Below are 13,571 nucleotides of genomic sequence, written 5' to 3'. Positions count from 1 at the left end.
AGGTGGGACTGAGAGAGGGGAGGTCTGGGTAGCAGAAGGCTGAGGCGGAAAGACACTGCCAGCCACCACCATGAGAAGATGTTAAGATACCAGTAAGCCAAGAGCCACGTGGCAACTTTTAGATTAATAGAAATGGGTTAATTTAAGATAGAAGAACTAAATAACAAGAAGCCTGCCACAGCCCATACAGTTTGTAAGCAATATAAGTCTCTGTGTGTTTACTTGGTTGGATCTGAGCAACTGCGGGACTGGTGGGTGAGAGAGATTTGTCCTGACCATGGGCCAGGCAGGACTGGAGAAAACTCTAGCTACACGGACTGAATCTGGAGATATTAAAGATTTGGGAATTGAACCTTTAGAAGTCTCAAAATCCTTCAACCACCCTCAGCACCACACTGTACCCAAGCCAAGGAAGAGGAAAGAAAAATCACACACCTTCAGAATTTTGAGACCACATTGGTTCACTCTAGCAAGGTACATTGGAATGTTTTAATTGAGGGGAAATGTTGACTGGGCATTGAGCCTTCAGTCTGTCAGTGAGCCTTGAGTTAGGTTCCTCACTGTCTTGAGGAACCACATGCTTCCTGATCCAGTGCTTAACAGATCCTACCTGAGCCAGTTTTCATCCATCCTTCATCCTTCAGGACTTCCATCCTGAGGTTCTTCTGTCCAAGGACTCAAAGAACACAACAGTGTTGGTAGTGTCAGTCCTATGTCCTTCCCCATGGTGGAACACATATGCACTATACATATGTATTCAAACATACACAAATATACATACAAACACACACATGTACACACTACTTAAAACCCATCTATAATCAGATTTGTAGAGAAGAAAGATTTCTAGGTGACTTGATGCTTGCCACCTTAAATATTTTAGTCAAAATAAGGAGCATCAGGGAATTCGCTGTCCTAGGAAAATGTAGGAAAAAGGATAAATTCAGGGATTTGAATTCCCAGAGGAAGCATCACACAATATAGCCCCAAATCAGCATCTTTATTTCTGGGGGAAAAGAAAAGAAAAATGCTCGGGCATTTGAACACTTGATCCTCAGCTGGTGGGGCTGTTTGAGGAGGTTTACATGGTACAGCCTTGCTAGAGGAAGTCTGTCACTGGGGTTGGGCTTTGAGAGTGCATAGCTTTGTCATACTTCTAGATCATTCTCTCTGCTTTGTGTTCATATTTAAGAATGTGAGCTCTCCATTGCCTGCTCCTGCCACAGTGCTTGCCATTTGCTGCTCTGCTTCTCCGCCATGATGGACTCTTCTCCTCTGGAACCATAACCGCAAATAAACTCCCTCTTCTCTAAGTCTCGTGGCCATGGTGTTTTATCCCAGCAAGAGAGAAGTAACTAATACATACGCCAACCTCCAAAAGAACCAAATGATGTTTTCCAGCTTTGGCAAACAGAACCTGAGTGGGAATAGATTTTTAACTGTGAAATAGTGGAACTGAGGATATAGCTCAGTGGTGGAACATTTGCTTATCATGTGTATGGCCCTATGTTTCATCTACATAAACACCTCTCACATACCCCTGTAGTGTAGAATAATGGTTGAGGATCTATAAAAATGGATCCAGTGAATTTTACAAATATAAATCTCATAATTTAAGATTTTGGACTTAACCTCATCAGAGAAGCTTCCTTTTGCAGTGAATCATTGTTAATGCACACTCACAACTGGTCAAATTGCAGAGAATACATGCTTCTAGAATGGTCAATTATAAACGGAAACTTTATATAACACACACACACACACACACACACAAACACACACACACACACACACACACACACACACACACACACACACACACACATACACACACACTGCAAGGCTCAGGGAACATCACAAAATTAGGCCTGGAAGGCTGTGAGAGTCAAAGGTAGAAGAGGACTGCTACAAAACAGTGTCTTCCAGACACACTAGGACCACTGCACTCATGAACTCCCTCCCAGCAGCTGTGACTGCCTGAACAAGACCTGAACAAGATCAAGCCAGTTAACATTACAATGTGGATCAGGGAGAGATGACAAAGCCCCACCCCTAGCTGGGGAGCTATGGGCAGTTGATGACTGCGAAGGAAGAGAGAGTCAGTTTTCTTCATGAGTGTGGGCCCTGCTTGTGCTCCAGTGTGTGGTCCCACACCCATATAACACAGGCAGCACTGACTGGACTCAGAAGATTATTTAAAAAGAGGGCATAAAATTACGAAGTGGGCATTAGGGGATCCCAGAGCAGTGGAAGGGAGCAGTAGGGGGGATGAATATGACCAAAATTCATTTTAGAAATATATAAAATTCACAAATAATAAATTAAAATCATATTAAAATACTCTGGACTTTAGGACTGTAATTAAATGGGTTAGAAGTCTCTATCAATTCGTTAACAGAAATACAGATTCAAGGGGAGGCCCTCAGTAGATAAAACTGATGTTTCAAACTGTCTTGGTATTCTCTAGAGAAAGAGATCCAAATCAAACAGTAGCATGGACCTAATACTGGGAGCCCATATGCTTCTTTGTAAAGAGACTCAACTTGTTGTGTTGTTGGTGTTGTTGGTGTTGTTGTTGACTTTGTATCATGGTGGGAAGAAGTTTGTCTTTGTTATTACCTCTAGTTAGTAATTGCATAGGTTTTAAGGAATTTAGTTTGCTTATAAGAGGTAGACTGTGAAGGCCTATTGATTTCACTTAACTTAGATATGGTCCCAGCTACTTAAATCTACCTGTCCTCAAAAAGGAACTTGGCTGCATAGTTTTAGCTGGTATCCATAGCTACTTTTTTCCATTTTTAAAAAGTGTAAGACATAACAACATTAGCTACCAAATAAAAAGCTCAGTTGTTGATCAATAGAAGCCCATAGGCGCCCAAACACTGCAGCCTATTGCTGTGCTCTTGGTTACCCTTCAGAATGTGATGGCAAGGTACTACCACTGAAAACACCACATATTTAGGTCATGGGATGTGGGGAAATCAATCTGGTAACCACCTGGACACATCATCCCCACTGGCTAACTTTCATAGTACCAGAAGTTTCTATTTATGGTACTGTGGAAGAAAAGTACTCAACAAACTTACCTACTGTGAATCCTGTGAGCTACAGTAACATCTGGCTTGAACAATGTGCTCACTGGTACAGCAGTTCATTATTGTTGTGGGAGCCACCAACCACTTTCTGACTGGATTTAAGGCCCATTCCACAAGAAGGAACTTGTGTCTGGCACCAAAGCAGGGCCAAGAACCTAAAACTGCACATAGATCATGTGCTGTAGGGAGAGAACCAACTACTATTATTTGACTAAGTGGGTGCAGTATTGAACTGACTCCTAAAGACTTAGTGTTATAGAAAAGTGCATCTCTCTACCCTCATCAGAGAAGCTTCTTTTGTGGTAGATGGCAACAACTAACACAGAGACCCACAACTGATCTAGGTACAGAGAAAAAGAGGCTATGGAGTGCCCATCCCGAAATGACATGTCTGTATCATACCCCTCCTCCCATGGTTCAGGGATCATCACAGAAAGGGCAGGAAGATTATAAAAGCCATAGGCAATGGAAACAGTATTCTCCAGACACAACAGGGCGACTGATCATAGGAACCCACGGTGGCTGCGACCATATGCACAAAACCTGGACAAGATCAAGCCAGACACAATCCCCAGCTGCGTAGGTAGGTGATCAGAAAGTGCCAACTCTAGCTGCAGAGCTGTTGACAACAGATAGATGCAGAGAAAGGAGTTGGTTTGCTTTAGGAACATGGCCTTGAGAGGCCACCATGCTCCAGTAGATGGGCCTACACCCATGCACATAATGGAAGCACTAGACGGACTCAGGATTTAAAAGAGAGAGAGCACATGAAATCTGGAGGAAATAGTGGATGGGGGGAATAAAGAAGGAATTGGAGGGGAGGAAGTAGGGTAGATCTGTACAAAACACATAAGATGCACGTGTGAAATTCTCCAAACAGTATAAATAAGTAAATAAATGAATAAGTAAATAAATAAAACAATAGGATGGAGAGATGGCTCTGTGGTTATAAGAGCACTGCCTGTTCTTCCAGGGGTCCAGGGTTCAATTTCCAGCACTCACATGATGACTCACAACCATACTTAACTCTAGTCCCAGAGAATCAGATGCCCTCTTCTGATCTCTGTAGGCACTGCATGTATGCAGTCCACAAACACACAAGCAGGCAAAATGTCCATGTGCTTACAATAAAAATGAAGGGAAAAGTTAAAAGAAATGCAAGATTTGTTTGAGATTGTGTTCAGGGTACCTGAATACTGGTGACCATCATAACCTGTTGACATAGATAAAACTGAGCTGTCAAGCTGAGAAACCAGAATGAAGTGTCCTCTGCACCACGTAGACCCAGCCTCAAAGGCAAGAGTTCTAGTATTTCTTCCATCTTCTCACAGACCTCAGCTATACTTGAAGAAAGCATGGCGGCCCTCTCTACCTCTCCACCCCTCCTCAGTCACAGCGACAGGCTTGCCACAACAGGCAGCTTGCTTTGACAATGACTGCTCTGTGGGAAACATGTTTTGTATAATTAATAACCTTTGCCACTTACTGCTGTTCCCTATGAAATCAAGTGGCTGTCATTCTTAACATTTAATCTCATTGATTCCGACGTCCTCCAGGGGCTTCTGTCTGTAAATGCCTGGTGACACAATGGTATCAGACAGAGGAAATTTATGTGACAAGAGAGTTATGCCTGGGATCAGGTTAAAACGCAACGTTCTGAGGATGAGTCTGTAAATCCACCTACAGATTAAAAAGTAGAATTAAAAAGACAGCCAACAGGATGCACAAAAAGAGCAGAAGATGTGAGATTCCTAAGAGAAATAAAGTCAAGTAATGTAATTTCCAGGAAGTACACTGACAGAGAGAGATGGTTCAAATGGATTGTCAGCCTCACAGGACCTGGAGCCACTGAGGATATGACCCTCTGGCCATGCCTGTGAGGGATTGTCTTGATTGGGTCAACTGGAGTGGGAAATACCTCAAACGAGGGTGGTACTAGTCCTGGGGCCAGGGTCCTGGACTGAGTGAAAGCTGAGCACCAGCATTCATCTTTCTTCACTGATTGTCAGCAGCCATCTCCAGATCTCGCTGCCAGTGACTTCCTCAATATGAGGAACTGTGTCCTGGAACTGTGAACCGGCACAAACCCTCTCTCCCTAAGGTTGCTTTTGTCAAGGTATTTTCCCACACCTACAGGAAAATAACTAACAGAGACACACAAATAAATATGTTCCATGCTGTTTCTCTCATACAGGGAGACGATGATTTATAGTCCCTGGTGCCCATCACCTCCCCGGCACAAGTGATAAAGACTGTGGTACAATACCAAAAACACTCTTTATTTGAAGCCAAGTCTTTTCAGGTCATAGATCTTTCATATAGACTAGTCTAAATGCTTCACTCACATCCCCTCCAGGAAATACCCTTCAACACTGTGCTGTGCTAGTCCACCCAGAGGGAAGATCAGGAGGTCTAGCAAGGAAAGTACCCTGGAGGAAAGGCCCCTGGCATCTTACCTGTAGCCAAAGAGATAAACCACCAAGGATGCTGTATACCCATTTACACCCCATCCACTGCCACTCACTATGTGGCCAAAAAAGCATGCAGTGTGACTCCATGCTCCTATGATGTTATGCCAGCAGTCTACTAGGTTTGCTCAGATGAATGCCCTGCTGCCTGTGGATGGCTCATTGGCAAAGTGCATTCTCACACAGCCTCCACCTTTGTCTGGAGTGTGGCAGGGTGGAGTGCTGACTAAGTTCTGGGAGACAACAGGTTGGCTAGATGGCGAGGCAATAATAGCACAGAGAAGCCAGGAGACAGCACTTCCCAGGCCCCAAGCTCCTCAGCACAACTGTCAGGGTTCCTGAAAACAAAGTATCACAAATACTGTGTGCTTCAGTCCCAAGCATCGAGCGCTTGAGCCTCTGGGGTGGGTCTGAGCAAACCTGCCGCGCGTAGGGAAAGTCCTGTGAAACAGCGACTGGAAGCTGATGGCTGGCATGAGAAGTGTGCCAGCAGCTGTGGAGGCTGTGGGAGGAAGCCACTTAAATAGGCCCAGTAGAAGCGCATGGGGTCTGTTCATGTGAATGCCACTTATAAGCGAAATCCAGAGAGTCTGTTTAAGGGGTATCAGAGATTTATTAAGATATGAAATGGGGAAATACGCTGATGAATACAGGATATGGTAAATCCAGTTGCAGAGTCCTTGGAAAACTGGGGACTGGTCACACACTGCTTCAAGCAGCCTGACCTGGTTTTCCCCACCCAAGAGAGAATGCACCCCTTGACTCCCTCTGCTCTTAAGGGGTCATGTAGGCAGACAGAAAGCCATGCCCTAGTGTTTGTTCCCCAAAGCCATTGGCAGAACAAATTCTCACAACACACAGCTAAGATCAGAGGGGACCTAAGTTGCAGTCTATGGGAATTTGTGCACAGTGTACACAATAAAACGCACAGCATGAGCAACAAACGTATGCATATACACATATGACAAATATGTACTTAGCACATACACAGCAAGCACATGCCACACACACACACATACATAGACTCAGTTAACATGTCACAAACATAGAAAATGTAGAAATAGCAAACACACGCTGGTTGGATTCACTGAAATCCCCCCAGTGGCAACAGGCACTTGCAGCTCTAAAGCAGCTCAGGACCTTGGTGAGTGTGCCATTCAGTATTAATTGAGCCCTTTGACAGGTACAGAAACACACAAATGCAAACAAACCCTGAATCCTGCTCTCGGGGCACCTGGGACATTTTCCAGGCTGTGCAGAAGCTCTGAAGATGAACTCCAAAGCAAACAAAAGGGCCCCAAACCCTGCCCTCGGGGTCTCCCGGATTAGTCTGTTTGCATGAGGTTGGGAAATAGTGTCTGTGATGCAGGGAGCACAAAGCTGCAGGATGCTGTGATGATAAGGAAGGGTGACCAACCCTGGAGAGCAGAAGTCATCAGAGAGAGGGGGGGGGGGAGGAAACTGTCCTGAGAAGAAAGTGGAGAGACAGGCTCCAGGGGAGGTGTCCCAGTCTGTGGGCTGGTTGGTGGAAGTGAAGGCTCATGGGACCCTTGCAGGTGGCCGCAGAGGTGAAGAGAGAGGTGGTGGGCTGGATGGCGGTGAGGCTGGATCAGGAGCCCAGATAGGCAAGGGACAGGGATGGGTGGGGCTGATAAGGTGTGTTCTCGGGGGAAGAGAACACAGTGATCTACCACGGATATCTTGTCAACCCGAAGAGTGACCTCCAGATTGTGTGGGTGGTCAGCTCATCTCATAAACTCCACTGCCCCAGGGAAAATAAGCCACCCAAAGGCATCTTAATGTCAAAACGAAAAATGCGAAAATGGCCAAAGTCATTGTCACCCACCACCCCATCATCCTCTATTGTAATATCTTTACTGAAGTGTGTTAAACTGAATATCCAACAAACAGGTGTGATAAGCAGGAAGCTGAAAATGTCAGTGGCATCAGGGACAAAGTAAGGACCTGTGCTGCTCCCTGAAGCAGCCTGCAGTGAGTCCTCAGTCTTTCAGGACACCACAGAATTGTATCACTCAAGTCTAGTGCATGTCTTTCTACCTCAGTTAACCCAATCCAGAAACCTCCTCACAGAAGTTTGCCTTGTATTTTTGGTTGTGAGCCTAGCCTTTAACGGGCGGGAGGGGAGAGAACAAAGGAATTCATAGCTGATATGTAGAACTGAATTGTATTGTAAAATTAAATTAAATTAAATTTAAAATAAAATAAAATAAAAGAAGTTTGCCTTGTAGGAGATCCTAGAGGTGACTGTCAATTTGACAGCCAAGGTTAACCACCAGAGTGGATCTCCCAGTGTTGGCAGCATTGAAATTCATCTTTCTGGACCAAGAAACCAATCCCTAAATGGGAAATGTATTGCACCTTGCTCTTCTTTGAAAATCTCTACATGGAGGTAGCATTCGCAGTCAAGAGCTTCTAAGTCTTGGACTGGATTTTAGTAACAGAGCTAATTTTGGCAGCACAGTGGACACCCAATTCATCTTGCTGAGGAAACACACATAGAGAAACTGAGGATAGTCCCCACACCCTTCCTAAACTTTTTCCACTGAAAGTAAATTGAACTCAGTTCTATAGGGAGCAGCCAGACCGTCATCTGGGGTCCATCCTACATCGTTATGTCTGAGGACCTTGTCCTCCTGGGGCCTTGGCTGGTGTCTCGGTATCATGGCAACACCTCTGGGCACACTCACTCCATCTCTCTCCACGTCTGGGCCTTGGTTTCTTCCCCTTCCCTCTCTTACCCCACTAAGTACCACCCCAGGGCCCACATACACAAACCACACAGGCTGCCCGGGGGTGGCCGTGAGTGTTAGTGACTTTCCTGATTACTATAACAGAAAAGCTGACAAAAAGCAGCTAAGAAGAGGAAGCTTTGCTTTGACAAGCCTCAAGAGTGCAGTCCATCATGGGGCGAGCACGGCAGTGTGGCCTGAGGTCGCCAGTCAGACCCACAGGCAGGATGCCAAGATGAATGGTGTGCTCTGCTGCCATCCTGCTTTGTCTCTTAATTCAGTCTGGGACCCCAGCCCATGGGTGCCACCACCTCCACTCAGGGTCAAATGAACTCTGGCTAGACCTTCAGAGACGCGCCCAGGGGTTAGTGGACAATGAGGATGAGCCAGCACCCCCGTGGTCTATTTGGCAAATCAGTCCTCGGCTCTCACATAAGCCAGTACTTTCTTTGGTGATAAGCATTCAGAGCTTTCAAATTATTAGCACTTTTTCATTCAGTGATGGCATTTTGGGGGAATAGAGCCAGAGATTCTGAGACTATTGTAAGCAAGGGGGATGCTACTTAATTACTCTGTTTTAAAAAAAATGGAAAAACTTGGATGTAATTTAAATATACAACAGTGAGGTGGATTTTTAATCAACCACGATTCATCAATTCTATGGGACTAATATGCAGCCATAAAATGATGGTTATAACAGTGGCCATTCTTTATCTCTTACTGTTTTATCATATTTTCTCCCTATTATTCCTTCTGGCTTTTTAAAGTGAATATAAAACTGGCTGTAATTAACAGCAGCTTACTTTGCTGACTTTTCTGCATTTTCCTAATTTTTATGATTGATATGAATTTCTACAATGGGGAAATAAACATGTTTTTCCTAAGGACTTAGGACCCAGCAAGAGCATCTTCCCAGTGCAGTACAGTGTCCAGGCAGAGGAGCAAACGTGGCCAGGCCTTAACCCAACAAAGTCAAATCTTGATTCTTGCTCTTTTTCTCAAACATTCCATTTAAGTTCAATTACGTACAAGCACACCCATCCACCCTCATAGGCATATTAGTTTCCTGTGTTTGGTTTCTATATGCAGGTCGATGGACAGCCCGTTGTGTATACTGGGAAGATGGTGACTTCAGCTGCTCACACTCTGGGGACAAAAGGCACAGAAGGAAGAGAGACAGTAGGTAACCAACCGAAGGGAAGGTGAGCATGGAGGTCTAGGGAAGGCTCCATGTGACCTGGGTTGGACTTGGCTGTAGAGGCTCTGGTTGTCTCACCCTTGACCTCTGCTGCCTCCTGCCCATGGATACAGCTCTTGCCAGCAGTGGATGATCTGAATCACCGTAGGGGAGAGTCTATGCAGTCAGCACGCTGTTCGGGGCAGCAGTAACACCAAGCAGCATCACCCCAACCTGCACAGCTGGAGCCTGCTGCCTGGTCCCACTTGCCCGCGTCCTCACTCTCTCCACAGCCTATTGGTTCAGCCTTTTCCCTCCATTTCCTTCCAGTCCTGCCCAACACTGGGCCCAACTGCCACTGAGTTTCTGGTTCAAAGATCTCCACAACTGACCAGTCTTTTCAAACGCTTCTGAGAAACTCATCACATACCCTTCACATTGTATCCCCAGATTGTATTTTATTCAGAGGTCACTGGTGCCTGCCATTGTGGGGCTGGCTTGTTTAGAAGCCCCCCACCGAGGACTAAGTTCCCTGAGGGAGTGCCTCCTCTGGTCTGAGTGACATCTCCTGGGTGTAGCCTAGAATGCACCAGACATGCACTGTGGTGGGGGTGACATCCACCAGCAGAGCATACTGAGGCCCTAAAGCCTCACTGGGGTCAGCAGCCTCTCCTTTCATTCTCCTGGCTTCACCCTAGAGCTTCTGGGAGAAGATAGGAAAAGTTTCCTCCGGGGCTCACATCACCCAGGCAGCCTGAACACTGGGGCTCTGGGAACTGATATGGGCTTCATCACTTCTTTGTATCATGTGACGTTCCTGCCCTGGTTTCAACCCTTGTTCAGAATCAGTGTCACTCGGGACTGAAGCACAGGTCAGAAGCTAAGCATGGAAGGTTTCCTGTCAGGGTCGTGGCCTGGACGCCTTCCCTGTCTGGGTGCTTTTTGCCAGGCCACAAAGGGCGTCTATTTTTAGCTGTTTCCTGACGATGGAGGCAGGATTATTTTCCACCTTCGTCAGTCAGCTTGAGTTTCAGGTCCCGTCGACAGCAGCCTGTGTGAACAGTGAGCATTCCACCCCCATGGGCTCATCTGTCACACAGGAGTCCAGGAAGAATCTTCTGGGAGAACAAGAAAGCACAAGATGCAGAACCTTGGACGCTCCAACGCCAATTCCTACCCTTGTCCAGATTCAGGACCCATCATCTGGGACGATGGCACTGGCAGTGGGGCTGTGGGGACAGCATGCACAGTTCACAAAGCCTCACCCCACTGCTGCCTGGGTCTAGCCCAGTGTAGGATGGCTCCCAGATGAGCAATATGAATCCTGGGAGAAGCAGCAACTTGTCCATTAGAACATGTCAGACTTGCTTTAGATTCTGGTCATGACATCTGACAGGCACATGACATCAGGCGAGTGTGCAGCGGGCTCCAGCCCTCCTCTGTTCTGTGAAATGGGACTCATATATAACTCACAGCACTGTTAGGGGAGCTGGAAATCATACCAGCTTTAGGGATGACTCCAGGAGCGGGACAGGTGCTCATCAATGACCACCATCCTGTGCTCCAGGGGCCTGAATTCAAGGTCATCAACACCCCACCATGTTGGGCTCCGGCACAGGTGTCCAAGTCCAGCCTGCGTTACCCCTTCCCGCCACTTCTACCCTCTTATTTTCAAAACTATAAATGTGAACAAAGTCCAGCACCACCTTCCCCAATCACATGTGTTAACCCCAGACTCCAGGGGCAGGAGGGTCTCAGGAAAGATTCCTGGGCCAGCATGGAGGTCATGGGGAGTGGGGGGGATTATCAGAGGAAGCTCAGGATTGTCTAAAGCTACAATAGGTGAACTTCAAATCACACTGTTCCACACCAGCAGCCTCCCTGTTGTCTTATCCACCCCGTTCTTCTCACCCTTGCTACCTCTCTTTCCTCTCCCCATCTCTCAGTGAACCGTGCTCCTGTATGCACACAGCTAATGCTCGGACACCTTCTTTCCCACAATTCCTTTTCCATTTCTGGGGCTCAGGGCTCGCTGAAGATAGATCAAAGATGCCAAGAGCAGATGCTGTGGGGGAAGCATTTCCATTGCTGGGACCCCTGTGAGTGAGCATAGGATGAGAGGGGGGAGGGGCAAAGAGACAGCAAAGGAGGGAAAGATGAAACACTGAGGCAGAGCCAGGCAGGGAAATACTGGGTAGACCACCCAGCACCTTCCAGACTGCCTGACTCTGTTCCCACCAGGGAGCAGAGGCAGTGTAAGAACCCATACCCAAGATCAAGTAACATATACCAAGAGTGACCATGAGTTGATATAAATATCAGTACTGGAATGTTCCTTTAGAGTTTAGGAACAACTCTAAGGGACAAGGAGTCAGCATAAGGAAGACTAACTCCCCCACCCCCACCCCCTTTCTAAATTGTAGAAACCTAAATTTCACCTTCGTTTTTAGTTTTACTTTTTTTAAAATTACTTCTTCTGATTATCTTTGGTCTTAATGATGGGCTTTCATAGGGGCAGGGATGGCCATGTTTCCCCTCCTGCTCCAAAGGAGGGAGAGCATCCTCAGAAAGGGAACAAAAAGCACCTTGGGAAAATCACCTTAATAGCAGGCTGTGGTGACAAGAGGCGCCATCTGCTTCCCGGGGCCGTCTGCCGTCCTTCCTGTCTGCCCAGCTCCAGTTTCGCCCTCCTCTGCATCTTCCACTCCTGCACGCCTTTCCCATCCTTGCAAGAAGGTCAAGGTTGTAGCAAGTAGAGGGTATATGCTGGTTCTTGCCCTGGCCTGCTCCTTCCTCAAGACCTTTCACCATGCCTAGCTTCCAAGTACAGCCCTGCCAGTCACCCATACTGTGCTCTCTGCTCCTTCCCAGCATTCTGGGACATGGAAAGAAGTCCATCTCATTTCCGTGTACTATACACATGGACCCTTCTTACAGCAATGTGTCTAGCAACACTGACAATCTACGACACTTATCTGTACCAAGCGGCACAAACACACCACTCCAAACAACAGATTAAGTTTCTTCTCCCCACTGCAACCATCAGAAACTCCCTCTTACAATTAGTTTCAATTCAAATACATTTTAAAAACATATCTGGGTATGGGAGACAGTGGGCAATCCAGCCTAGACCATCTTTGAGTGTGTAGGCAGTGCCTTAGTTACTTTCTATTGTTGTGACCAACACTATGACCAAGGAAATTTATAAAAAAAAAAATTAAAAAGCATTGAATTTGGAACTTATGGCTTCAGAGGGTTAGAGTCCATGATGGTGGAACAAAGACATGGTGGCAGGAACAGCTGAGAACTCATATCTTGAACCACAAGCAGGAGAGAGAGAGAGAGAGAGAGAGAGAGAGAGAATATATATCACCGGGAATGATGGGGCCTTTTGAAATCCCCAAAGCCTGTCTCCAGTGACACACCTCCTCCAACAAGGTCACACCTCCTAACCCTTCCTAAAACAGTTCCACCAACCAGGCACCAGCTCTTCAAACATTTGAGCCTGTGGGGGCCATTCTCATTCCAACCACCACAGGCAGGAAGCAAAATGTCCACTCTGAAAGAACTTTTAGAGAAAAAACACCCTGTTTACCATCTTATGTCTGTGTATCTCCCTACTGCACTGGTGTGTGACTGAAATAAGATGGATAGTGGGAAGGAACACACATAGGGAGCAATAGCTTGCATATTCAAGTCTGTCAATCAAAACAGAGAATCACCCCCACGATGCCCCTTAGTAAATAAACTCCTCCTGAATTCCATAAAGCGAAGCCCCAAACAGTAATCAGGACCCTTGAGCGCCTTCACTCATGTGGCCTGATGTCACTCTTGGCAGCATATTCTTTTCTTAGCTGTATTATTGCTTTGCTTTGGATAAAATTTCCTTGCAAATCTGTTTGCATTTACTTCAGCTGCCTGAATAAGACACAAAGAACCTGGAAACGCATAACCTAGATTCTTAGTGGTTTAAAAAAAAAAAACAACCCCTTGAAACTGGAAGAATAAACTAGTGTTCACTGAGGCAACAGCTTTAGATGAGTAAGGAGTCACAAGCAATTCCTTCATGGTTTTTTTTCTT

The sequence above is a fragment of the Peromyscus californicus genome, unplaced genomic scaffold, assembly GCF_007827085.1.
Source record: "Peromyscus californicus insignis strain IS unplaced genomic scaffold, ASM782708v3 Scaffold_6__1_contigs__length_162567912, whole genome shotgun sequence".
Taxonomy (NCBI): domain Eukaryota; kingdom Metazoa; phylum Chordata; class Mammalia; order Rodentia; family Cricetidae; genus Peromyscus; species Peromyscus californicus.
This window is presented reverse-complemented; position numbering follows the sequence as displayed.